This window comes from Pongo abelii, chromosome 23 (genome assembly GCF_028885655.2).
Source record: "Pongo abelii isolate AG06213 chromosome 23, NHGRI_mPonAbe1-v2.0_pri, whole genome shotgun sequence".
NCBI classification, from domain to species: Eukaryota; Metazoa; Chordata; class Mammalia; order Primates; family Hominidae; genus Pongo; species Pongo abelii.
This window is the reverse complement of record NC_085929.1, coordinates 25,880,413-25,907,974: the sequence shown is the minus strand read 5'-3', so window position 1 is coordinate 25,907,974 and position 27,562 is coordinate 25,880,413. Positions and strand designations below refer to the sequence as shown.

The following is a 27,562-nucleotide window of genomic DNA, read 5'->3' as shown; positions in this document are numbered from 1 at the left end:
TACAATTTTTTAGTAGCCACATTTAAAAGGTAAAAGAAACAGGTGGAATTCATGTTCATAATATATTGTGTTTAAATGAGTTTATCCAAAATATTATTTCAACATGCATTCAGTATTAAAATATTGAGATATTTATTTTATTTTTGTACTAATTCTTTGAAATCTGGTGTGTTTTACTCCTACAGTACATCTTACCTCAGACTACCCATGTTTCCAGGGCTCAGTAGCTCCCTGGGACTCATGGCCACCATATTGGACACAGCAAGTCCAGATGGACAAAGGTCCATTTGGGTCACAGCCCCTGCAGTACATACTGACAGCCACCTGGAAAGAATGGAGAGTTCCATGGCCCAAAGGGCCTCCCAAGGGAGGAATGGCAGCTCTACTTTCCAACCAAAGCGGGAATATTGAGGGCACTAAGAAACAAGGGAATTTTTACAGTGTGTTTCACACTTCTTCCCTTCTCAAAGACATTAAATATAACTTCAATTTTAAAGATGAACCCGGGCCATCAAAGGCATGTTTTCTATTGGTCTCTTTCCAGTGGAATGAATGGCAATGGTCCCTGTAAATTGTGCTCCAAGGATCCCTTTCAGTGGAAAGATCCTTGTGATAAACCCAATAACAAGTAAGAAAGCTATTTTTTGTACATAGGTCTAGAATAAGAAGGGCTCATGATGAAGAATATTTTATTGAAGCTTAGTGTATTGCTATTTTTCACAAATTGATATTTTTGCTTATCCCACAAGCACTGATCACTTTTATGAAGGTACATTCTCCAAGGGTGGTCTTAGCAAGTTACATCCAATGCTGTGTCAGGACCCACAAGCAAAGGTGTCAGAACTGACCTGCACGAGTGGCCAGCAGGGCACTAGGGGAGACCTGGAGGAGCCCATTGAGATGAGGAGTAGACGCGCGTCAGGTGGGAAGGGCGTGGAGAAGCTGTGTGCCACACACTCACCAAGGACAGGAGCGGGCGTATTGGTGGCCTGTGGCCTAATCTTAGGTCAGTTACCTCTTTAGACCAAATTCCAAGGAGTCAGCACATGGAGGTTTCGGTCTGTGAACATGGCACCTACAGGGCTTCACGTGACATTGCTAATTACAATGCAGCGGCACTTACAAAGGAATTAGTTTCATCACATCCTCAGCAGAACTAGGTCTAAAAACCAATACATATGTATAGGATATCAGGGAGAAATACTTTCTTGCCAATCATGTTTATTAACGTTAAAGTGGTTCAGTATCTAGTGTGACAATTGTTCAGGCTTAGTGGCCTTGACCACGTCAAAAATGGAATCCTGATCCTAACTTGTTTAGAGATTAGCCTGGCACAAGGAGCATGACCAGGCATCTGGATGTCCGCATTGTCACCGTGGACACATGCTCCTTTTTCATCTGCCAGAGGGAGCATTAGGATGTCCTCACCTCTGTCCTCAGAACTCAGGAAGGGCAGTACACCTGACTAAAGAGTAGAAGGTTGTGAAAAGAGGGACCTGGGGCACTGGGTAAGCAGGAGGAGAGGGAGCACTGAGTGGGAGGTAGAGAAAGGAGAGGGCTGAATGGTTAGGCTCTGAGGTGTGTCTCCTGGATGGAGTCTTGGATTCCATTCACTACTGTCTGAGAACTTTGAGAAAACCGTGTAACCTCCTGATGTTGGGTATCTTGTCAGTAGACATCAGTGCTTTCCTGATGTATAGGGTTACTGTAGAATTACAATGAATGCCTGGTTGAGGTGACATGTCTAATACACCCTCCAAAGTATCAGGCATACATTAAGTACTCATAAGCAGGCATTCTGTGTGAACTAGTCATACATGGAAGATGACATTCCCCGTGTGGGCACAGTAGGATGCTGTGGACCTTGGTTTGGGGTCCCTAATAATTCAAGTCCCCTGGTAGCACCCAAGTGCAAAAGGCAAAGGGCATGAGTGGTGCTTCCTGTGAGGCCTCTTCTATTTGGTAAAATTCACTCTCCACTCATCGCACCCACCTGGCCTTTATTCTAAACTTGGAAAATTGCTAACATGAAGGTCTCAGCCTCAGGGCTCAGATAAGAACTCAGACACATCAACAGAGAGGATGGCTGAGGTGCTTGGCCAAGCTCAGTGAACACCCCAGAACAGGAACTGAGGAGAGTGTGCATGTGTTGGGGGCAGCACTTTCTCACTCATCCAGAAAGTGTGAGGAATCTGTACAGAACTGGGGACAGGGCCCATTTTTACACCCTTCTATAAGCCCAGCCTTTGTCTGCTCACAAGGGAGCCATTCACCAAGGCCACAGCAGGGAAGGAAGTAGATTTGCATGAACAGCCTCCCCTTCCTATGTTAAGAGAGGCCTGGAGGCCCCTTCCCAGCTGTGGACTCAGAGGCAGAGCTCTGGGGCATCTCCACCATGGCCTTGACCCCTCCCCTGCTCACCCTCCTCACTCTCTGCACAGGGGCTGCCTCCTAGGGCTCAGCCCCCATAGGACCAAGAATCAGCCTGGCCCTGACATTCAGCTCAGCACAGGGAGTAATGCAGGGTGTGGGGCTCTGGAAATGAGACCCTTATCCTCAGACTCACCTCTTCGGTCTTCTCTTGCAGGCTCCGTGGTTTCCTCTGAGCTGAGTCAGGAGCCTGCAGTGTCTGTGGCCTTGGGATAGACAGCCAGGATCACCTGCCAGGGAGACAGCATAGAAGACTCCGTTGTAAACTGGTACCAGCAGAAGCCAGGCCAGGTCCCTGTGCTGGTCATCTAACTTAACAGTGTCCAGTTTTCAGGGATTCCTAAGAAATTCTCTGGCTCCAGCTCAGGAAACATGGCCACCCCGACCATCACTGGGATTCAGGTTGAAGACAAGGCTGTCTATTACTGTCAGTCATGGGACTCATTCCGCAGTGACACAGGCAGAAGGGGAAGTGAGACAAAAACCTTTTCTCCATCTGTCACACTCTTTCTTCAGCCCCAGGAAAAAACTGTGGACAAATTCATGAGCAGGTCTTGCCCTGTTCACCCAGATATGAGACCTTCAGGCTGCCCTTCCCTCCAGGTCTCCAGGTAGGCTATGAAAAGGGTGAATCAGGAGTCAATACACAAACAATTATTATAACTTTATTCTTGTTTGAAGAAGAAGTAGAGGAATAATTGAACATGTAAAGTGAAAACATGGAGTACCGAAAAAGAGGAAATATTGAACTTGTAGAGATGAAAACTACAATGTCTGAAATTTAGAAAATACACTCGGTGAGATTGACAGCAGAAAAAAGATTAGCTGCAAAAAAAGATTAGCAAATTGTATAATACAGCAGCAGAAATTGTCCAAGATGAAACACATAAGGGAAAAATAAGGATGGAAATTAATGCTAGAAAGGAACAGAGTATCAGTGAGTTGTAGGACAACTTCAAACAGCCTAAAGTATGTGTAATTAGTCTTTGAAATAGAAATGGGTGGAGGAGAAATAGAAAAAAGTATTTGCATAAATAATGGCCAAATATTTTTCACCTTTGGTGAAAACCATAAACTGAAATATCCAAGAAGCTCAACAAAATTCAAGTATAAGAGACATGAAGGAAACAACTCCAACATAAATCATAATCAAATTAATAAAATCCAGTGATGAAGAGTCACCTAAATAATAATGCTAAGAGCAGTTCTCATTAAAAGCAATGCAAGAAAGAAGACAGTGGAGCAATGTCTTGAAAACACTAAAAGAAGAAACTTGTCAACCTTGAATTCTTTTTCTTTTCTTTTCATTTTCTTTCTTTCTTTCTTTCTTTTTTTTTTTTTTTTTGAGACAGGGTCTTACTCTGTCACCCAGGCTGGTGACATCCAGGTGACAGCTCACAACATCCAGGGCTTACATGATCCTCCCACCTCAGCCTCCTAAGTAGCTGGGACCACAGGTGTGCAACACTATGCCCAGGTAATTTTGTATTTTTTGTAGAGATGAGGTTTTACCGTGTTGCCCGGGCTGATCTCAAACTTGTGCACTTAAGCAATCTGCCCGCATCAGCTTCCCAAAGTGCTGGGACTACAGGTGTGAGCCACTGGGCCTGCCAACCTTGAATTTTTTATTAAAAAAAACCAACCAAACAAACAAAAAAACTTTCAAAAAAGGAGACAAAATAAACCCTTTCCAGACATATGCAAAATTACAGAATTGGTCGCTATCAGACTCTTACAATTAGAAATGGTCAAGGACATCCCTAGACAGAAAGAGAATGATACCACAATGAAATGTGAATTTATACTGAAAAATGAAAACATCAGATATGGTAACCACAAGGATAAACATAGAAACCTCTGAATTGTGTTAATGTCTAATAAAGATAATTAACACTTCAAAGAAAAGCTAACATAAATACATTGTGATTTGTAATGAAAATGAAAGTAAATTATGTGACAAAGCACAAAAGCTGAAGGGATGAACAACATGTTATAATGGTCTTATACTATATGTGCATATATAATAACACTTGAAGGTAAACCTTGATAAGTTAAATACGTACTGTAAACCCAAGCAATCATTAAGATCAACTCTTTTTTTGTTTTTTTGTTTTTTTTTTTTGGAGACGGAGTCTCGCTCAGTCACCCAGGCTGGAGTGCAGTGGCGCGATCTTGGCTCACTGCAAGCTCCACCTCCCGGGTTTACGCCATTCTCCTGCCTCAGCCTCCCAAGTAGCTGGGAGTACAGGCGCCCACCACTACACTCTGATAATTTTTTTGTATTTTTAGTAGAGACGGGGTTTCACCGTGTTAGCCAGGATGGTCTCGATCTCCTGACCTCATGATCTGCCCGCCTCGGCCTCCCAAAGATAAACCCTTTTAACAGAAATAATTATGGCTAGTAAGCCATATTAGAGTTCTCCACAGAAACAAAATCAACAGGATATGTATGTGTGTATATATGTATAATATATATATGTGTATATGCATGTGTATATATAATGTATATGTGTGTATATACATATCTAGGTACAAATATATGGAGAAGAAATTGGTTCATACAATTGTGGCTGACTAGGATGAAATCTATTGGGCAGGCTGAAGCCTGGAAATTTAGGTAAGAGTTGATCTTGCAGTTTTGAGTCTGAATTCTGCAAGGTGGGACTTCAGGAATCCTCAGTATTTGCTCTGAAAACCTTCAGCTCATTAATGATGCCCACCTGCATTGTGGAGAGCAGTGTGCTTATATAAATTCTACAGATATAAATGTTAATCGCATCTGAAAATTATCTTCGTGTCAACTTCTATACTTGTATTTGACAAAATCAACTGGGCACTATACCTAGTCAATCTAACACTTAAAATTAAACATCCCTTAAGCCAGCAAGGAGATAAAAACAAATATTTTTTAAAAATCAGTTAAAAAAAGGAGACAGAAAAAGGAAAAGAGGAGCAATGAACATATGGCACAAATAGAAAATGAAGGGCAAGTTGGCATATTTCAACCAAATTATGTTACTAATCACATTAATTGTAAATAGTCTAAATATCACAATTAAAAGGCAGAGATTGTCATGTTGAAATGAACAAGACTCAACTATACATGCTGCCTAGAAAAAAACCACTTCAAATTATAAAATCACAAAAATCCAAGTACAAATTAAGTACAATTCCCCCCACTCCCAAGTCTGTTTCACAAAGCAGTACAAAGAAGGATTCACAGTAAATTTTTTTTTTGAAGTCTTACTGTGTCACCCAGGCTAGAGTGCAGTGGCACAATCTTGGCTCACTGCAACCTCCACCTTCCAGGTTCAAGTGATTCTCCTGCCTCAGCCTCTGGAGTAGCTGAGATTGCCTACCACCATGTCTGATGAATTTTTGTATTTTTAGTAGAGACAGGGTTTCACCGTGTTGGCCAGGCTGGTCTCGACCTTCTGACCTCAAGTGATCTGCTGGCCTTAGCCTCTCAAAGTGCTGGGATTACAGGTGTGAGCCACCATGCCCAGCCCACAGTGAACTCTTAATAACACACAGCTATAGAAATATGCATCACCTCTCCCATCACCCTTTCCTCTCTCTGGCTTCCAAAAGCTTGGTTCTGGTACCAGAGCTGAGGGAAAACATTCCACAGAAATATTAAATCAAGGTGAAGAAGGGAGATTCTCAAGATGTAAGTGAAAGGCAAATGAGGGAATGGAAGCCGCAATGCCCTTACATGCATGAGGACATCTCCTGCATGAGGATGTTGTTTGAGACATTACCGAGGAATTGGTGTCCATGTTCATGCAGGACATAGGTCTATAGGATATTTTTGTCATGCCTTTGTCTGGCTCTGGTATCAGAGTAATTCAGGTCTCAAATAGGTAGTAGGGAAATGCTTGCTTCTCCTCTATATTCTGAAGGAGATTGTGTATGATAGGTGTCATTTCTTCCATAAAAACTTGATAGAATTTACCAGTGAAGTCATTTGTACTAGGTGGGCTTTTCTTAGCAGGAAGATTTTAAATTGCTATTTCAATATATTTATGTGTCATAGATCTATTCAGATTTTCTCCTTTATGAATCAATTTTGACAATTTATGTATTTCCAGATATTTATCCACTTCATTTAAGTCATCCATAATTTTGGCATTTATTGTTCACGTTATTCCCTATAACCATTCTACCTTTTGTAAGGTCAGTAGTGATGTCACTCTTTAAGTCATGGTTTTGACAATTTGGGTCAGGAGAAGATTTGGAGGAGGAGAGAACAAGGTTGTCCTGATGTTGTCTTGGCTGGAGTGTGACTTGGAGAAAAATGACTTGAATGAAAATACAGTCAGAGGGAGACATCTGTCAAGTGGTTCTGGTGCCTGGATTTCCACATGTGTGGTGACCGAGCCCAGCCCAGTGCTTCTACTCATGCCCAAATGTCCTGGATTATTCCCCTGAAATACTCAGGTGAAGCTCCAGCTACACCATGACATCCTGATATTTTAAACAGAGAAGACCAGTGTCATGGACACCGGTGATCTGCTCTTCAGGGCTGACTCATTAACCATGGCAGCTGGGAATCCCAGGGGCCTCACAGCTCTTTTCTCCCTCAAATTGCTGCTGGCTGCAGAGAACTGCCTCCACCAAGGGCATGCCCCTTTCAGAGTGTGGCTCAGGCCTAATAACTGCATGAGACTGAAATACCAAGGCCCTGTCTCAGGTTAGGATGACCTTGCAGGGCCTCCCAGATGAGTCCTCAACTGAAGTCAGATTTCAGGCTGCCCAGTTGTGCTCCCCCCATACTTCCTTCCAGAGCGAATATCTCCAAACACTACTGCATGCAATTTTCCCTCTCAGAGTCTGATTCCAGGGAACACAAACTAGAAAACAGTCTACAAGGAAGAGTGTGGAAGAAGAGAGAGCAGCACAGAGACAGGACTCTGGAATCTGCAAATATTCCTGAGCACTGATGATCACATGAGTGGAAGGAAAATATTTAAGGCCAAGAAAAGAACCACCCAAAGACATATGAGGGAACACTTGCAGGGTATGTGCATGCACGTGCGTGCACACACACACACACAATCAGAATAGCATTTGTTCCTACAACCAGTGTGGAAATGTGCCTAATCAGAGGCATCAGGTTAACTAATTAGAATTTCTCTGCCCTGGCTGAGCAAAGTGGCTTACACTTGTAATCCCAGCAATTTGGGAAGCTGAGGCAGGAGGCTCACTTGAGGCCAGGAGTTCGAGACCAGCCTGGGCAACATTGTGAAACCCTATCTGTACAGAAAACTTAAAAAATATAGCTAAGCATGGTGACATGCACCTGTAGTCCTAGCTAATCAGGAGGTTTTAAGCATGAGGACTGCTTCTTGAGCACAGGAGTTCAAGGCTGTATTGAGCCATGATCTTGCCACACAGTTTCAAAAAAAAAAAAAAAGAAAAGAAAAGAAAAGAGAAAAAAAAATGAACAAGAAAAGCTCTGCCTTAGTGTAGGAGGAACTAACTATAGACTAAAATCTGCTCCTATCCCTCCTAGGGCACTGTAAGAGCAAGTTCAGGAAGGATCATACTCTCTTCAAGAAACCCTTCTGAACCAAAGAAGACAAAAATATGTGGAGAAATATAAAAATATCATGCACCTAAAAAGCAAAAATTCATGATGTCTGGCATTTTATTACAATAGCAGGACAATATGAGTCAGAAGTAAAAAAGTTGATCAGCTCATCATGGCCCTGAAATTGCACAGGTAATACACTTTCTAGACAAGAACAAAAAGCAGTTGTTATATCTGTAATCCATTTGTCCTGGATGGTAGAGTATTGATTGAACAAGTTGAACGGAGACATGAAAGACATTTAAAAAACACCTACATTTAAGTCCTAGAAATGACCACAGAAATATATGAAATCAAAGTACTTTGAATGAGATTGCTGGTATATTACATGCTGAAAAAGAAGAGATTAGTGAATCTGATGATATAGTAATGAGAACTATTCAAAATGAAATATGCAAAACTACTGAAAATGACAAGAAAAGAGCATCGTTGAGTTATGGGACAACTGCATGCCGATGCAGCCTAAAATAACATAATTGGTGTTACTGAAAAAAAGAAGTTGGTGGGGGTAGGGGAATATATAGAAAAACTACAAAACAAAATAATGACCAAAAATGATCCAAATTTTGTGAACATCATAAGCCATCCATTTTCACAAAGCTCAACCAGCCCCTGACAAAATATATTTTAAAATATAAATACGTTAAGATAACAATACCAACACATATCATAATCAAATTGCTAAAGAACAATGATGAAGAGACACTCTTAAAAGCAGCCAGAGAGAAAAGACATGTTAGATATAATGCTAAGAGCAGAGTTCTCATTAGAAGCAATACATGCAAGAAGACAGGTAGCTACATCTCTATAATACTAAAAGGAACAACTGTCAACACTGTAGTCTTTACCCAGTGAAATATCTCTCAAAAATGAAGGCCAAACAAAACCCTTTTCAAATATACAAAAACTTACAGAATTGATAAATCACAAGCCTTCACTAAAGAAATGATGAAAGACTTCTCTCAGACAGAACAAAAATCATACCAGATAGAAGTGTGAATCTGCACAAAGAAATGAAGAGCATCAGACATGGTGACTACATGGATAACTATTTTAATAGCGCATAATGTAGAAATAAATGGACTTGAACAGCACTATAGAACAACTAGACTTAACCGATGCCTGTAGAACTCTCCAAGCAACAAAAGCAGAATACACATTCTTCTTGCATGCACATGGAACATTCTCCAGAAAAACCATATAAAACAGATTGATAATTTTTAAAAATATAGAAATCACACAAAGTATGTTCCCAAAACAATGTCATTAGAGAAATACAAAAAAATTGAGGGGAGACTGTGAAAACTGCATGAAAAAAATTGAGATGAATGGACAAATCACTAGAAATATATATTCTATTAAAAGTGACTCAAGAAAAAATAGAAAACCTGATTAAAACTATAGAAAGAGATTAAGTTTGTAATAATAAGAAAAGCCTTCCCATAAGGAAAGGCCTAGGCACAGAGGGCCTCACTGGTGACTATTACCAAATGTTTAAAGAAGAATTAATAGAATTTATCATTAAATTTTTCCAAAATATAAAAGAGATAAAATCACTTGCCAACTCTTTCTATGAGGCCAATATTACCCTAATACCAAAACCAGACAGAGCCATTACAAGAAAAGATAAATACAGAGCAATGACCTTACTGGATATAGATACAAAAGTCCTCAATAAAATACTAGAAAATGTAATCTAATGAGATATAAAAAGAAGTACATACCATAACCAAGTGATATTTATGCAAGGAATGCAAGGATGGTTTAACATCTGTGATTGAATTAATTAATAGAAGGCATTAATAGAAGAAAGGACAAACCACATTGTCATCTCAAAATCACTTAAAATGTTTTCATGCAAGCAGACTTTCCTTCTTGTTGTTTTTAGGCCATTATGAGAAGTGGAGATGGCATGGGGTGGTATTTCATGCAAAGAATCTGGATATTCCATGCTCAACTGTGAGGATACTTTCTGATAAACATCAAGGATTGTAACATTATGTTTCTGTATGTTCAGAGACCACTTCCTGGACAAGATATGTGTACAGAATCGAAAGGACAATTAGGATTTTGGCAGGCATTGAGTGAGGAGTGGAGTCACTGCAAGTGTCAGTCAGAGAACAAGAAAGATGTTAGGAACCATGTATTTCTACCTGGCCATCCTACTGGGATACCATCCCCTTCCCAACACATCACCCATGTGGCTTGTAACAATGTCCATACTTGAAACATTTTGTCCACATAATTACAGGTCTAGTGCTGGAATCAAGCTCCCTTTGATGACATCAGGACAGTTAAAGGATCCGCATGTCTAACTGCCCCCAGGTGATGCTAACGTTGCTGCCCTCTGAGGACCACAAGCAAAGTAGCTCAGCTCCTGACCTCCTGCTCCCAGCACAGGTGAGATGCACCTCAGCTACATCTGTGAAGCCCAGGTGACTTTCTCTGCCTCCTCAGGCTCCCTGGAGTGATGACCCAGGACTCATGCCTCTGCACATTTATCCTTCCCCTCAGAGTTTGGGGCCTTATCAGTCCTGTTACATCTTCTCAGCATCTGGAACCACTGGGGAGGTGGTCTCCATCTCCTGTGCTGACACAGCAGCGACATTGGGGGTTATAATTCTGTCTCTTGGTAACAAAAGCAACAGGGCAGAGCCCCATATGACTCAGGGGTGAGACCAGGAAAAAACCTCAGAGATTCCAATTCTAATCTCAGGCCGTTCTTTGTATTCTTTTATGAGCCAGTTAGTCAGCTGGTCAGTTAGCTGTGGCCACAAGAAGAAATGGAAGAGAGGTTCAGAAAACAGCCCTAGAGACCACAGGCCCAGAGCTCTAGAGACAGCAGGCCCAATGTGCTACACAGGGCCACAGGGAAAGACATCAGGTTCATTAGAAGACAGAAGACAGGAGGGCAGGGGATCCCTTAGACCATGATCTTTATCAGAATTTCCTCAGGAAAAGCAGGACAAGGTAAAAAATTTATGATTGGCTAGCCTGAATAATGTCAGCAGGCTTTGGGCTGCTGAGGTGGTCTCTAGCTGCTTGGTACCTGGCCCTGGGATGATAAAGGCAGAGGAATATCATATCCTGGGATGCACACACCAGACAGGGGTGGTGAGGCTCTGAACACGTTAGTTTCTGTATGAAAGGCAGGCTCCTGACTGAGCCCATTGCTCTTTCAAGGAATAGAGAATTGGGAAGACCCAGGAGGGGTGGTCTCTTCCCAGACAGAAATGTTTTTTAAGATGTCAAAATATCAAAATATATAGAAAATTATATACAGTTGACCCTTGAATAACATTGGTTTGAACTGCCTGGGTCCATTGATTTTCTTCTGCCCCTGTCACCCATGAGACAGCAAGATCAACCCCTCTTCTTGCTCCTCCTCCTCAGCTACTCAACCTGAATGCAACAAAGTCCTTTATGATCATCCAGTTCCACTTAATGACTAGTAAATATATTTTCTTTTCTTTATGATTTTTAAAATAACATTTTCTGTTCTCTGGCTTACTTCATTGTAAAAAATACTGTATATAATATACATAACATACACAATATGTGTTAATTGACTGTCTAAGCTAGGCCTGGCTCTGACCCTGATCCTGGGAGACACTTTAGGCAGATTGCTATGGAAATAAGTCCCTCAGTCTCTGACCATCTCCCTCTCCTCCTCGGCAGGCTCTCTGTCCTCCCATGGGAGCTCAGTGCCCATGGTGCAGACAGCCCCTCTCAGCTGCTCAGGACCAGGTAGGGAAGCTCTGCTCTGTCTTGGTACCCGCAGAACCCAGGCTGGTGCCCATGCTGGGACTTTAATGTGGTGACAAAGCTCCTCATTCAGTGCTGATTGATTCTCTGACAGTGTCTAGGAATGTAATTCCCCTGACCAGGGGACAGGTTGAGGATGAGTTTCAGGGTGGATGACAACAAAACTCCCAATGACACAGCCACAGGGAGAACTGAGATGCACAATCTGCTGTCCCCAGCCTGGATCACACTCTCCCCCTGCATTTAGTAAAGTTGCTTAGAATTAGGCTGAAGAGATCAGGATTCAATTTTAACATTGACCTCTCTCTCATTTTCTCTTTTACTCTCTTTCCTCCTTCTCTCTTCCTCTCTCTTTCTTTTTCTCTCTCTGTGATACTGAAGCCCTTTATTCACCCCCATTCTCAGCTATGAAATGGACATGGAACCCTGACATGGTGAGTTTCCTCAAGGATCACAGGAGTGGAGTAAACACCTGAGCCCTGTCTCCAGGTGTCCTCAAGGGTCTACACCACAGGCTCCTCCATCCTGCTCTTCCCTTACACAGGGGTTCCCCTCAGATCCTGCCCATGCCTAAATTTAGGCCCCATTTCTTTTAGACCTGTGGACACTTCATCCTGAGGTTGCTGAGGGTTTTTCTCCCTGCTGACGGAAGATCCCACTGATCACATGGTCTGCTTGTTGTTTCTCAATCCTGGAGCACAGCTGCAAGTGTCACTTGAGACACGGCCAATCCCCCATACAGGACAGCAGTGAAGGTGGAAGAATCCCAGAGTGACCGGGTACAGTCATTCATTCAAATTCCATGGGGCTCTTGCTGCATCACTGGGTGTCATCCTTTGGGAACCTGGACTTCTAAACTATAGGACTCAGAGTTAGAAAACAGAATCATAAATTCCTCATGTAAGCCACTATTTCCACCCCTGGTCCTGGACTCAGATATGTTACTAATAAGGAACACAGTTCCTCATAGTGCTGCCGATTGAGGACATGGTGGGCAAACTGTGGTTGACGGGCACATCTGTCTTGCATCCTGCATTGGAACACAGTCTTGCTCATGCCTTTATGAGTGGCATGTGGCTGTTTTCATGCTGCAATACAAGGCTTGGTTGTGGTGACAGAGATCCTATGGTCTGAAAACCTGAAATACTATACTAAAAGGTCCCATACTGTATCATGCCATCTACATGAATTATCTACAATAGACAAATCCATGCAGGCAGAAAGAAGATGAGTGGTTGCCCAGAATTGGAGAAGGTGATCAATGAGGAGAGGCTGCTCACTGGGTGCAGAATTTTCTTTTGGGTGATGAAAATGTAGGAGAACTACACACACAGCTGGTGGCTCCCCAACAAAGTGAAGGTGCTAAGTGCCACTGCATTGTACATTTTGAAGTGATTAATTCTAGGTTATATGAATTCCACACAATACAAAACTATGATTTTCAGAAATTGACTGTTGTAATTGAGTTATTATATCTACAACTTTATGATGGCACTAAAGGACCATGAGCAGTCAGTGCAAAGGATCCAGACAGTATTTCAAGGGCCCTTCCAGAGTAACAAGACATGAAAAGGCAGCTCTGGTTGTCTCTTGCCTGGCATATTTTACCCTCGGAGTTTTTTGTTGTTGTTGTTGAGATGGAGTCTCGCTCTGTCACCCAGGCTGGAGTGCAGTGGTGTGATCTCGGCTCACTGCAAGCTCCGCCTCCCCGGTTCACGCCATTCTCCTGCCTCAGCCTTCTGAGTAGCTGGGATTACAGGCGCCCACCACCACGCCCGGCTAATTTTTTGTATTTTTAGTAGAGACGGAGTTTCACCGTGTTAGCCAGGATGGTCTCGATCTCCCGACCTCGTGATCCAACCGCCTCAGCCTCCCAAAGTGCTGGGATTACAGGCTTGAGCCACCGTGCCCAGCCAACCCTCGGAGTTTTTATGAGCACCAAAGGGTGCAGAGAGCTGGCAGCTACCCCCCAGGTGCCTGGCTCACTCATGTCTGGGTGCAGCAGCTCCCCCAACAGGCAGCCGGCAGAACTGAAAGGGAAGAGCTATATCCTTCTGAGCCCCCACAACTGTGGTGCAGGATTGTTCCCGACACTCCCACCTAGGCTGCTTGCTCCTGCACACTTAGAAATGATCATTATTTCTGCCCAGGACCTCCCTGGTCCTGCTCTCCTCTCTTCCTCCCCAGGCGACCTTGGGAACTTTACTCACCCTCTGGCCCTTCCCTCCTCTGTTCAGTGTTTTCCCTACCCACTGGGATCAGCTCAGATCAGCGAGTCTGTGGGACATTAGGGATCAGTCACCCATGTGAGGCCCTCGACGGGGTCCCAGGATGGAGCAGTGTATGTCCCCACAAGGCTGCTTGTTGCACAAGTAGTGGAGGAACAAAGGGGTGGGCCAGCCTCCTCCTGGGCAGCTTCAGACCCTGCTAAAATAGGAAACAGCCTGGGGCAGGTGTGACCCCACTTGTGTCTTTCTTGTCCCTGCCCCAGCAGCAGCATCCCTGGAGGCCATACCATGTGCTAAGCAGATGCCAAGGTCACGTCATTCATCATCACCTGGAAATTCCCCTAACCACACCTTAATACGCTGCACTCCTGCCTCAGCTAAAAGTATCACACACTGCATTGCAATGGGTTTGGATCCCAGATCCCCTTGATGTTTGTCATAGCTCTTTCAGATCCTCGAAAACACCTACCCCTCCCTGCAGGTCAGTGACAGACTCTTCTTCCTCACACTTCCTTTCACTGTTTCTTCCTTCCTGAGAGCAGCTCCAGAGACTCCTCTTCAGGGAGGCGCCCCAACCTCTGATTACACAGCAGTCTGCCTGTCATTTTCTGTCTGTGCATTCTATTAATGATCTGCAGAGCACCTAAACTTCATGCCTCTTTTCCTAACATGTTTATTAATTGATTTTCTAGTGCTAAATACTCCTACAATCAATCAAAAATGCTTCTCCTCTGCTTGGACACTCATGAGAAACAGTCATGAACCATTTGCTATTTTATCCTCAAAAAGTAAGTGTGGAGTTCACTGCTGTTCCCCACATACTCACCAAATAATAAGAAACCCAGCAATTATCCAACTTTCTGCTCCATCATGACACAGTTGGCTTTCCTTTCATTTGTATGGACTTAAGACCTCAGGATGGCTGCTGCAGCTCCAGCTATTACACCCATATTGAAGAGCAAAGGTCCTGCACAAAAACAGTCTGTTTATTTCCGTCACAAGAGAAAATGTTCCCTGAGAAGATTTCCAACCACCTGGCCCTTACAGCCCAGGGGCCAACATGGGACCATGTGGTCAATCCAAGCCAAGAGTAACCAGGGAAAACAAGGATCTTTTTGTAAATAAATAGAGGAGAAAATACACAGTTAGAAGATGGTGCTTCTACTACAAACTGTTTCTATTACACAGCCCCAACCCCCATGTAGGAAACTCCTGGGGTCAGAGACAGTCTTTCTCATGCTGAATTCCCAGGATGGAATATTGCTGGATCAGAGTGGGTCTCAATAAATATTGGCTGGGTGGATATGCTCCTGCCTCTGTTTTTGGTGCAGGAGCCACCACTGCCTCATGTTTTTCTACACCTGGAGCCATAAAACTTGGTGTCTGAGGTCTGCAGCACTATATGCAGAGCCTTGGTAACAAGCATTGGACCACTCACCAACCCAGTGACAGTAGAGGGATGTCTTAGGTGGGCCCTGCCCATTTTCCTCCAATAGGATGTGCTCATAATTTCATGGGTAACCAAGACCCTTATGCGTGGTATCGAGGCATATAAGGCCAAATAAAGAAGAGGAATTCCTCTCTTGGAACCAGCAGTCCATGGACAAGGGAAGCAGGGACCTGAGCAGCAGGTTCTGAATCCACACCTGCTCTGGGGCAGGACCCAGAACCTATCAAAGGCTTCTACCATTAACTATACAATGGGCTCACAAAATGCAGACAGAATGACCTGTGAATTCCACCTGGCCGGGCTGGCTGAGAACTGGGGCCAAGACATAGTTTAAGGTAAAGATGTTGGCCCAGACTTTGGGACCAGCAAGTGGAGGATAAACCAGTGTGGAGCAGCCACCTGGGAAAAGCAGAGTCACCTGGCACAGCCACCTGGGGATGGGTGGGTCTGGGTGTCAGTGAGATGCTAAGATGCAGGGAACATCAACGATTATGACCTGAGTTGAGACCTGCAGTAACAATTCTAGAGTATTGCTGTTGACACTGATACACAAATGTTTTTTTTGTCCCATGTCTCTCACATCGAGCTCTTGTTGAATTTGCGTATTTCTCTGGCACAATTCCAAGTACTGTTCTTCATTTCATTGTAGTTCACCCCAATCATGCTAAAACTCAGGAACCATCAAATATTTCCCGAGCACCAGATCTCACCTGGCTCTGAGGGCACACTTCAGATATTAAGGCACAGCTTCTGTGACCTTCCCCAGGAGCTCCATCTAGGGCAGAATCTTATAGCCGCTTCATAAATCTTAAAAATCTCCATGTGCATTTGGCAAGGGATAAATTTTACTCAAGGTTTTCAGCCCAGTAGCTGTGCTCTCGGGCAGGACCCAGAATCTATCAAAGGCTCCTATTGTTAGCTATAGAATGGGCTCACAAAATGAAGACAGAATCACCACTGAACTCCACCTGGCCTGGCTAGCTGAGAACCGAGGCCAAGACATAGTTAAAGTAAAGATGTTGGCCCAGACTTTGGGACCAGCAAATGAAGGAGAATTCCGTGGGCTGAGGTGGGTCTGTAGGGTCCTCCCCTCCCCTCTCTGTGTCCCTTGGGGCTGAGCCCTTCTCTGGAAACTACAAAGCTACTCCAGCAGCAGCCCCTGACTCTGCTGACTTGCATCATGGACAGCTCTCTCCATCAAGGGGATAAGAGAAGCCTGGGAGAAACCTACCCACCCTGGGCCACAGGAAGCAGCATCAGGGATGTCTCAGTCATGGACTGGACCTTTCTCAGCCGCCTCGCTCACTGCACAGGTGCTGCCTCCAGAGTTCCAGCCACCCACGCAGCCCTGGGCTGTGGGACCAGCCTGGCCTTGATTGTGAGCTCAGCAGGGCTCTGCTTGTGGTGGAAAGGATGCTCATGACCTTGCTGCAGGGTGAGGGGCTGGTGGAGTTGAAATCTTCCCACTCTGTACTCCTGTGCTCATGGGCACTCTGAGGGGCACAGTCAGGCTCCCTTTCATCCCAGAAGCTCTGTCCCAGCCAGGCAGGAGCAAAGGAATCCTGAGGGTCAGCTCCTCGTCTTCAAGCCTTTTCTCCCTCATCTCCTGCAGGTTTCATGGCCACATATGGGCTGTCTCAGCCACCCTCAGTGTCAGTGGTGCCATTACAGATGGCCAGGATCACCTGCTGTGGAAATACTGTTGGAGGTAGATATGTTTATTGGTACCAGCATAAGTCAGGCCAGGCCCCTGTGCCGGTCATCTATAAAGATAGCAAGTGGCCCTCAAGGACCCCTGAGTGATTCTCTGGCTCCAACTTGTGGAACACGGCCACTCTGACGATCAGTGGGTCCCAGGCCAGGGACGAGACTATTACGATAGCACCTATGATGGCAGAGGGAGCAGCAGGCAGTGGCTCACAGTGAAACAGACAGATGGGGGTGTGGGACAGGAACCTCTAATATAACTTGGCTCAATGTCTCACATCCCCTCTAAGACAGGGTGTCCAACATTTTGGCTTCCCTGGGCCACATTGGAAAAAAAAAAATTGTCTTGGGCCACACATAAATACATTAACACTAACAATAGCTGATGGGCTTAAAAAATTGCAAAAAAATCTCATAATGTTTTAAGAAAGTTTACAAATTTATGTGGGGCCATGTTAAAGCCATCCTAGGCTGCATGTGGCCTGCAGGCTGTGGGCTGGACAAGCTTGCTCTAAGCAGTGACCATGACTTTGGTCTCAGTTCACTCAGGCGGTTTCTCATGGTAGCCAAAGCAGCAGGAGAAATTGTCAGATTTCTATTTTACCATGAATTTTACAATTACATTCATTGTAAATCCAAACACCTTGTCCCTTTATTACCTGGGCCCAACAGAGACCAGTGCACAGGTTCATGGGATGAGAAATGTCTCCAGAGAGCTTGGTTTCCGCACTAGAGACAGTTGTTTCCCTCCCTTTCAACACAGAGTGTGGCAGGAAAGGAACCAGTTCTCTGAGCTTCTGACCCTGAGAACTTGGGCTTGAGAAAAAGAAAGCATTTTGAACCAGTAGGATTGTGCCTGCAGAATGAGATGTTCTACTCTGGCCCAGCCCAGCTCCTTTCATTTCAGGAGCTCTGTCTGGGCCAGGCAGGTGCAATTGAATCCTAGGGATCAGCTTCTCAGTTTCAAACCTTTTCTTCTCTGGGTGTCTGAGAACAGGAGTTGTCTCGCACGTGCACATGAGAAAGAAGTGCACACATGACTCTCAAGTGTGAGCAGCAAAGACAGAGCAAACCTTTCCAGAAGGGGCAAATTTCATTAAGATGACAGGACCCTGTTACACAACTCCACGGGTCTACACTGGGATCTCCTATTGGATCTTGACATAAATGCAAGATTTCTTCTCCCTTCATCAATTCCTGCATTGCAGTAAACCCAGCTGGGTTCTAGGGCTCAACCAGCAGGGCACTCCCACCACTGTGTGGACCTGCTGCAGAGCCTTCCTGCTCTAGGACCCACAGACATTAAACTTTTCTTTGTTTTTGATATTTGGGTTGAAGCAACATCCCAAGTGTGAATAATGCTTCTTCCAGAATCCATCATGACCATATATACTTCTTCTTGATGTGAAGTTAGGATGTAATAATGTGTCCTTTTTTTCTGTGGGAGGTGCTCAGCTGTTCTAAACAAGAAGACCCCAAACATTTCTGCTCATATGAAGGATGACTCCCTAGGTTTGCTTTCCTATTCTCTGAATGCATGGGTCTCCCCAAATCTTCCAATGACCTTCCACTGCATGCACATCTCATCCAAATACCACCACATGGTGGATGCTTGGGATGTTCTCCTGGGTGTCCAGGTGGTCCAAGACCCCATGATGATATCACGACAGGGAAGGGAGAGTTAATAAATCTGAAGGCATAAAACATGAACATGTACTGTTTCCATCCCACATGAAGGCACATGCATCTGAGCCTACTCTCTGGGAGGAATAGAGATCTCAGTTTCCACATCAGGGTTGCATTCTATGCACCCACAGCCATGTTATTCTGCTGTAGCAGATGCTACACTTGGCACCAACATTGCAGATGGAACCATGACCTTACTGGAGTTGTAGAAATCTACAACTCCAGTTTGAGACCAGCCTGATCAATATGGTGAAACCCCATCTCTACGAAAAATACAAAAATTAGTAGGGCATGGTGGCGTGTGCTTGTAATCCCAGCTACTCGGGAGGCTGAAACAGGAGAATCACTTGAACCTGGGAGGCGGAGGTTGCAGTGAGCCGAGATCATGCCACTGCACTCCTGCCTGGGTAACAGAGCAAGACTCCGTCTCAAAACAAATAAACAAAAACATTCTTACAGATTATCTTGGCTTTTATTCCTTTATTCTACCAATAAGTTGTTAGCCTCTCTTATGTGCCATTTGTTATAAAAATCAGCTGTCATTTTTATGGAGACTGAGAAGTCCCCTGATCTGTCCATTGTAAGCTGAAGACCCAGTAGGGCTGGTTTTATGGATTAGTCCAAGCCCCAAGGCTTGAGAACCAGGGGAGCCGCTGGTCTAAGACTCAGTCCAAGGGAAGGAGAGGATCAAGGTCCCACTCATGCAGTCACACGCAAAGGAGGAATTCCCCCTGCCGGTGTCTTTTGTTGTATCCAGGCCTTCAATGGATTTGATGATGCCAACCACACAGAGGAGGGCAATGTGCTAACTGAGTGCAGGCATTCAAATGCAAATCTCATCTGGAAACACCCTCACAGACACACTCAGAAATAATATTCAATCTGGGCACCTCATGGCCTAGTCCATTTGACCCATAAAACTTACCATTACCATCATTAAAATGGCATATGTTACGTATATTTTGTCACCATAAAAAATTTGCATTCTGAAAATAAAGTACAGTGTCTTAGCCCATTTGTGCTGCTACAACAGAATATTTGAGATTGAGTGATTTACAAAGAACAGACAGTTATTTCTCACAGTTGTGGAGGCTGGGCAGTCCAAGATCCTGGTTTGGGCTTTTATACTGCATTCTCATGTGGCAAAGGCAGGAGGGCTGGAGAAAGCTAAAGGCTGCATGAAGCCTCTTTCCTAAGAGCCTTAATCCTTTCAAGAGTGAGGAGCTGTCACGCCCTAATTGCCTCTTAAAGGCCATCCCTTTTAATACTACCACACTGGCAACATCTGAATTTTGGAGAGGACACATTCAAACTATAGCAGCAGGTTTAATTTGGAAATAATTCTCCTCAAAAAAGCATTAGAATTGAGTAATGAGACCCTGCATATCCACTCCCTGGATGCAACAATGGGGTACATTGAGTCCTATCCAGGGGGCATTCTCTCTTCCTCTGTCTACTCCATCTTAAAAAGTTAACAATAATTTTCTGTCCACTGCATAATCCCATTTCACCAATTGCCCAAAATACCTACAGTAGTTATTTAATTATGTTTACTGACAGAATCCTCAAGATTCCAACCCTTATATTTGATTTTTACTTCTCTCTGATCGATCTGGCATTTATCGACGAAGATTCCTTTAAACCCTGGGCTTATGAAAATTTTGCAAAAATTCCACAGATAGGAAAGTGTTCATTGTGTACAGCAGAAAAACATTCATCATGCAGAGTGGAAACATGTTTATGTGTGGCAAGCAAAGGTAAAGTGAGTCCTGCATTTTAAAATGAAAGGACAGTAGATGGAAATTAGAGGTCACACTGTGAAATAATGAATTCTGTTAAAGGCAACAACATAGGTTAGTATAAAAGGCAGCATTATGGTATTTTTGGTTAGTAACTTCTCTTTGGAAACCTATCACAAGCAGAGAGACTGAATCCATCATTAAAACCTTCCAGCCAAAGAAAGTCCAGGACCAGATAGCCTCCATGGTTTTTATATCAACCATTTAAAGAATTAGCATCAATTCTTATCAAACTCTCAAAAACTAGAAGAGGAAGAAACTATTCCTGATGAGCCCAACATGACCCTGACCAAAGTCAGTTAAAGGCCCTACAAGATGTGACAACTAAAGACCAATATACCTCATGAATATAGATGCAAACATCCTCAAAATGTGTGCCAGCAACATGAATCCAACAGCATATTCAAAAGATTATGTCATATAACTAAGTGAGATTAATATCAGGAATGCAAGGAGGGTTCAATATAAGAAAATGAATCAATGCAATATACAACATTAATAGCTCAAGAGGGAAAATACATATTCCAAATAACATAGAACAACAAAATCCAACACCTGCTCTAAATGAAAAAAAAAGCACCCAGAAAACTAGAAGTAGAAGGAAACAACCTCTGTGTGATAAAAGGCATTTGTAAAAATCCCACAACAAACTTCACAATAATGGAAGACCAAAAGCTATCCCTGTGAGATCTCCGGATGCCTAACCTAAAGCCTAACCTTATTTAAGTGAGTTCAGCAAAGTTGCAAGATGCAAGATCACCATGCAAAACTCATTTTTTTTGGGGGCGGGGGGACGGAGTCTTGCTCTGTCGCCCAGGCTGGAGTGCAGTGGCTCAATTTTGGCTCACTGCAAGCTCCACCTCCTGGGTTCACACCATTCTCCTGCCTCAGCCTCCCAAATAGCTGGAACTACAGGTGCCCGCCACCATGCCCAGCTAATTTTTTGTATTTTTTAGTAGAGACGGGGTTTCACCGTGTTAGCCAGGATGGTCTCGAACTCCTGACGTCATGATCCACCCGCCTCAGCCTCCCAAAGTGCTGGGATTACAGGCACAGCCACCGCGCCCAGCAACTCATTCATATTTTATATGCACCAGCAATGAACATCTGAAAAGGACATTTTAAAAGTAACTCTATTTACAAGACCACCAAAAAGAATAAAAATAAATTTACCCAAGAAGATGAACTTCTTGTACATTGAAAATGTCAAGACATTTCTGAATGAAATGTGCAGAGATGCCTCAGGTGGCTCCTGCACATTTCCCCCCAGTGAAGCATGTTTGCATTTTCTTGGGAACTGAGCACCTCCTGCTTGGTCGTAAGGCAGACAGGCCACACAGAGAAGAATAATTCCTCCCTTTGGGCCAGCAGTTCAGGGATCAAGAATTCCTAGACCTGAGGAGTAATTTTTGAATCTACACCTAGACCAAGGTGGTGTCTGAGCCTCCAGCAGTCAGTGAAGAGCAACCAGCAGTGGTCAACAGAGAGTCACGTGGCAAAGCTGCCTGGAGCTGGGCTGGACCTGCGTGTCAGGGAGATGCTGACATGCCGGGAGGGTCAGTGACGATAACCTACCACTGGGGGGAAAAATGTCCTTCTTTTTCTAGAGTATCATCATTGACATTGATGTTTGCTCCGTGTCTCTTACATCTGGCTCTTTTAGAATTTGCTTATTTCACTGCAACAAGTTCAAGTATTATACTACATTGCATCCCAGCCCACCCAATTATGCTAAAACTCTGGATATGCTCAAACACTTTCAGAGCAGCAGATTTCTACCTGGCCCTAAGAGCATAGTAGGGATACTGAGGCACAGCTCCTAGGGCCTTCCCCTGAAGCTCCACCAAGGGCAAAAACTTATATAAGCTTCATGGATATTAAAAACCTCCATGTTCACTTAGCAAGGGAGGAATTTTATTCAAGCTCTGCAGCTCAGGAGCTGTGCTCAAGAGCAAGACCCAGAACTTCTCAAAGCCTGGTTTTGGCACCTGTAGAATGGAGCCCAAAAATGCAGACAGACTTACCTCTGAGCTCTGTAGGGCCAGGACAGCCCAGGAGTAAAGCCAGTTTGAGACACAATTTGGGGTGAAGACGTCGGCCCAGAATAGAACCAGGAGAGGAAGAAGAATCCCGTTTGCTGAGGGTGGGTCTGCTGGGACCACTCCTCTCCTTCCTGGGCCCTTTGGGGCTGAGCCCTTCTCTGAAAACCACAGAGCTACTCCAGCAGCAGCCCCTGACTCTGCTGATGCATCATGGGGATGAGAGGCCTGGGAGGAACCTGCTCAGCCTGAGTCTTGGGAAGCAGCATCGGGGGTGCCTCAGCCATGGCCTGGACCCCTCTCCTCCTTGGCCTCCTCGCTCACTGCACAGGTGCTGCCCCCAGGGTGTCACCCACTTGCCCAGCCCCAGGTCTGCAGGTCCAGCCTGGCCCTGACTCTGAGCTCAGTAGGGCCCTACCTGTGGTGGGCAGGATGCTCATGATCCTGCTGCAGGGCAGGGGGCTGGTGGGGCAGAAATCCCCCCACACTGTGCTCCTGTGCTCATGGTGCCATAAGGGCACTTTTATTCCTGAGGCTCAAGTCAGTTCAGGCAACTGGCAAGATATTCTTTAGTTAATCCCCAGAGTTTCAAGCCTTTTCGCTCCTCTTTGCTCTCCTTGCAGGCTCCGCGGCCTCATATGTGCTGACACAGCCACCCTCAGTGTCAGTGGCCCCAGGACAGACAGCCATGATCACCTGCAGGGGAAACAATACTGGAAGTAAACATGCTTAATGGTACCAGCAGAAACCAGGCCAGGCCCCTGTGCAGGTCATCTATGGGGATAGCAGGTGGCCTTCAGGGATCTGAGTGATTCTCCAGCTCCAACTCGGGGAACATGGTCACCCTGACCATCAGTGGAGCCCAGGCTGGGGACGAGGCTTTACTCTCAGGTGTGGGGCAGTGGCACTGCACACAGTGACACAGGCAGACAAGGAAGTGAGACACAGACCCCTTCCCCATCTGTGCTGCTGTCGTCCTCCAGCCCGGGAACACTGTGGACAAAGCCATGAGCATGCATGACCCAGTTCACCTGGATCTGAGACCCCCAGTCTTTTTTTTTTTTTTTTTTTTTTTGAGACGGAGTCTCGCTCTGTCGCCCAGGCTGGAGTGCAGTGGCACAATCTCGGCTCACTGCAACCTCCGCCTCCCGGGTTCAGGCCATTCTCCTGCCTCAGCCTCCCGAGTAGCTGGGACTACAGGCGCCCACCACCACACCCGGCTAATTTTTTGTATTTTTAGTAGAGACGGGGTTTCACTGTGTTAGCCAGGATGGACAGCCCCAGTCTTTACTTCCTTCAGCCCTCCAGGCGGGCTGTGCAGAGGGGGCATCCAGAGTGGATTTAGGGCTGAGGTGACCAGGATGTATTGGGGTTTTGTGGACTCCACTGTGATTCAGGGAAATGAGATCTTCCAAGCAGACCAAGGTCAATATCCTCAGTTGTCTCTGGATTTCCATAGGTGGTGATAGGTCAGTCCTTGGCCGAAATGTCCTGGATCAGTCCCCAGAACTGCGCAGCTGAGGCTCCTGTCATTCTCTACAGAAAAACTAGTGGAGTGGACACTGTAGGATCCTCCCAGATCCCCTCTTATGAGCTCACCCACACAGCACTCCTGGGAGCTTCTGGCAGCTCAGAGCTGTTCGGTGCAGAAATCTGCCTCCCCCAGGTTTATGTCTTTTCTCAGGGAGGTTTGGTTTCATGACTGCCTGTGGCCAAGGTCTCAAGACTCTTCCTCAATGTAACAGGATCTGAAAATCCTCCAAGATCCATAGTTCCTTGTAGGGCTGACTGAGGCCTCGATATGTGTCAGGACCTCCTTCTGCCTGGTGTTGCCGCCATCACTTTCTTAATCATCTGTGTATGATATTCTCCGTCTCAGGGTCTGCTTCCAGGGAACCCAAACTAAGATCACCAGCCATCGCCAACACGGGCCATGAGGGAGCTGAAGACGCCACTGTACAATAGAAAGCACCAGTTTACTCTTAAATTACCACTGCAAGTCTGCAAATGCCCAGCAAGACCCGAGTGTTTTTTTTTTTTTTCATTTGTGTAAAATGAAAAGGGAGCCTGACATGCCAGGTGCTCTGGGTTCTGAGGGAGAGTTAGAGTCAGATCCTTCTGCAGGAATTCAGGGGCAGCAGGAGCAGCCACGCCCCATGCAGGGACCACAGATGCACCCAGAGGGTGAGCTGCAGGATGGACACTGCTGCCCACTTCCACTCTCTACATCCTGTGCAAAAAAATCATTGTTTTCACCCCTTCTTCAGCCTATTAAAGTTGTCACTTAAAAAGCCACTACATCTCATCCTGTGAACGGAAACCCATCCACATCTCCATCAGCCACATAATCTCTACATAAAGATTCTTCAAAAAATAGTACTAATAGCCGTGAAAAAGTATCTAAAATATTGAATGACAATTAGACTACATATGAAAATGGCACTATTTTTGATATGCTAGGTAAATAAAATATATTATTTGAAGTCATTTACCTTCTTCTCTTTATACGTCTAACGTGGTGACTAGACAGTGGGATTCCCATGAGGCTCACATCATACTGTGATTTAACAGTGCTGGTCTACACCTCTTCAAGTTAACAGGGGCTGTGGAGTGACCTGGTGCAGGAAATATCATCTCCATCCATAGGATATCAGTGTGAACCCAGGGAGAGGCACTGGTGCAAGAGAGATGAGAACAGGGGTGTGGAGTAGGGGACTGAGCCTTCACTTTGAGCCAAAGAAGTTTCCTTTCCTACCCTCAGTCCTGAACAAGAGGGATTTCTGGACTTCTTTCGGTTTTCAAGTTGTGCCCCTTCAGATTTGGGGCTGTCTGGAATTCTGCCAGGGGACACTGAAAAAAAATAGGAGTCCCACACTGACTGCTGTATTTCATCTGCTGGGGCCATCCCAAACCACTGCGTACAATTTCCTTTCCTGGTGCTCAAATAGCTGCTCCACGCACTTGTCGTGGTTTCAGAGATGAATCTAGGTGGGAAGACAGGATAGTGTATGTTATAATACTTAAAGGGAACCCAAATCCGTTAATATTTATTTTAATATGGAACATTAAAAGAGTTTTGTAATAGGCAATGGGAAAAGGTGAAAAAAGATAAAAGCTTTTTGAGAAAAAAAACAAAAACGAACTTATAGAATGTGTATGTGTCTTTAGTGTTGCAGGGTTGAGACAGATCAGCTTTATGGTGCCCCATGGATGTGCTGAGATGGGGAAAATCAAGAAAGAAGGAAGTATGCACCTCTGTGACTCAACAAATAAATCAAAGTAAAATGGACTTAAATCTTTCAAAAAGTCATTCACAATTAATATCACTCAGAAATGCGTTAGCAAACTTTCCCTTCCGCCTGCTGACTCACGTCTCCATGGATCACCTGTGTGCGGAGTGGCTCCGGTCAGTGCTCTGTGTTCCCTCCACAGGGCTCCCTCCAACATGTGCCCTGTGTGGATGTGGGTGCATCGCCTGGGGTGGCTGATGTGCTCCAGGGATTCGATGCTGCAGATGCCTCAGCACCAAGGGTGAGGATGGGGATGGGACAAGGCTGCAGCTGGGGAGACCAAGGATCAACGACACACAGCAGGGGTTTCCACGGCGTGAGCAGCCTCATTTCCTGATACTAGAGCGAGCCTAAAGGTAGGTGCCAGGCAGAGGTACCTGTGGGGTGTGCCCAGGCCTGGAGGGTTATAGAGACACAGGCGCCACACAGCAGAGACACTGAGGGCCAGGAGCTCACTCAGGTGAGGGACTTCAGCAGATCTTTCTTTCCTGAGCAAATCAGGTACAAAGAGATCAAGTCCCTGCCATCAGAATAGACAAACAAGGACTTTCATCTCCTCAGCTGAGCCCCACTGTCCAGGGAAGAAGTCTCTGAGCCCAGGCCCAGGTGAGGGTGGGATGAGGCGAGGAGCCAGGACGCAGATTTTCATGGAGGCCCCGCCCTCCTCTGAGGCAGAGGGGATAAGACAGGGCTCCGCTCAGGCCCAGTGCTGGGGTCTCAGGAGGCAGCGCTCTCGGGACGTCTCCACCATGGCCTGGTCTCTGCTCCTCCTCATCCTCCTCACTCAGGACACAGGTGACACCTCCAGGGAAGGGGCCACGGGGACCTCTGGGCTGACTCTTGGTCTCCTGCTCCTCAGGCTCACCTGGGCCCAGCACGGACTCACTAGAGTGTGTTTTTTCCTTTTTTCAGGGTCTCGGGCTCAGTCTGCCCTGACTCAGCCTCCCTCAGTGTCTGAGTCTCTTGGACAGTCGGTCACCATCTCCTGCACTGGAACCAGCAGTGACGTTGGGCGTTATAACTGTGTCTCCTGGTGCCAGAAGCACCCAGGCACATGATTTATGATGTCAGTTATTGGCTCTCAGGGGTCTCTGATCGCTTCTCTGGCTCCCAACTCTGGCAACACGGCCTCCATGACCATCTCTGGGCTCCAGGCTGAGGACGAGGCTGATTATTACTGCAGCTCATATACAAGCAGCAACAATTTCCACAGTGGACATAAGATTGATTCTCAGGCTCCAAGTCTGGCCAGTGAGCTTCTTTGAGACTCCCTGGGATCCCAGCAGTGACACTGATCACTATTGCTGTCCCACACATCCCAAGTGACGAGGAAGTAAGACCAAAACCCTCCTGAGATTCCTGCCTTGTGTCCTGACGTCAGGGTTGTTGGGATTCCTGTCATTCCTTCAAGATTGTTCAAATAAGCAGTGACAATCACTCCCATATGAGATATGAGAAGAGAATAATTCCACATGAACCAAACCCATGAAGCCCACACTGAAGCCTGCCAAGTTCTCTGCAGTCCAGCGCGATGGAGGGAGCATTTCCATGGGGACTTTTAAGAGTATGTGGAAT

The 27,562-nt window shown here is 45.3% G+C and overlaps 1 long non-coding RNA gene and 1 pseudogene across 1 annotated transcript; one reads left to right on the top strand and one right to left on the bottom strand.

Annotated features, from left to right (window-relative positions):
• Positions 1–1,210: 1,210 nt before the first annotated feature.
• Positions 1,211–16,805, bottom strand: LOC129052519 (uncharacterized). Its single transcript, XR_008517572.2, has 4 exons — positions 16,702–16,805; positions 14,843–14,983; positions 2,567–2,660; positions 1,211–1,465 (listed from the first exon to the last, which is right to left on the bottom strand). It is a non-coding gene; the product is annotated as an uncharacterized LOC129052519 (long non-coding RNA).
• Positions 16,806–22,982: 6,177 nt separating this feature from the next.
• On the top strand, positions 22,983–27,252 carry LOC129052793 (uncharacterized; annotated as a pseudogene).
• Positions 27,253–27,562: the final 310 nt, after the last annotated feature.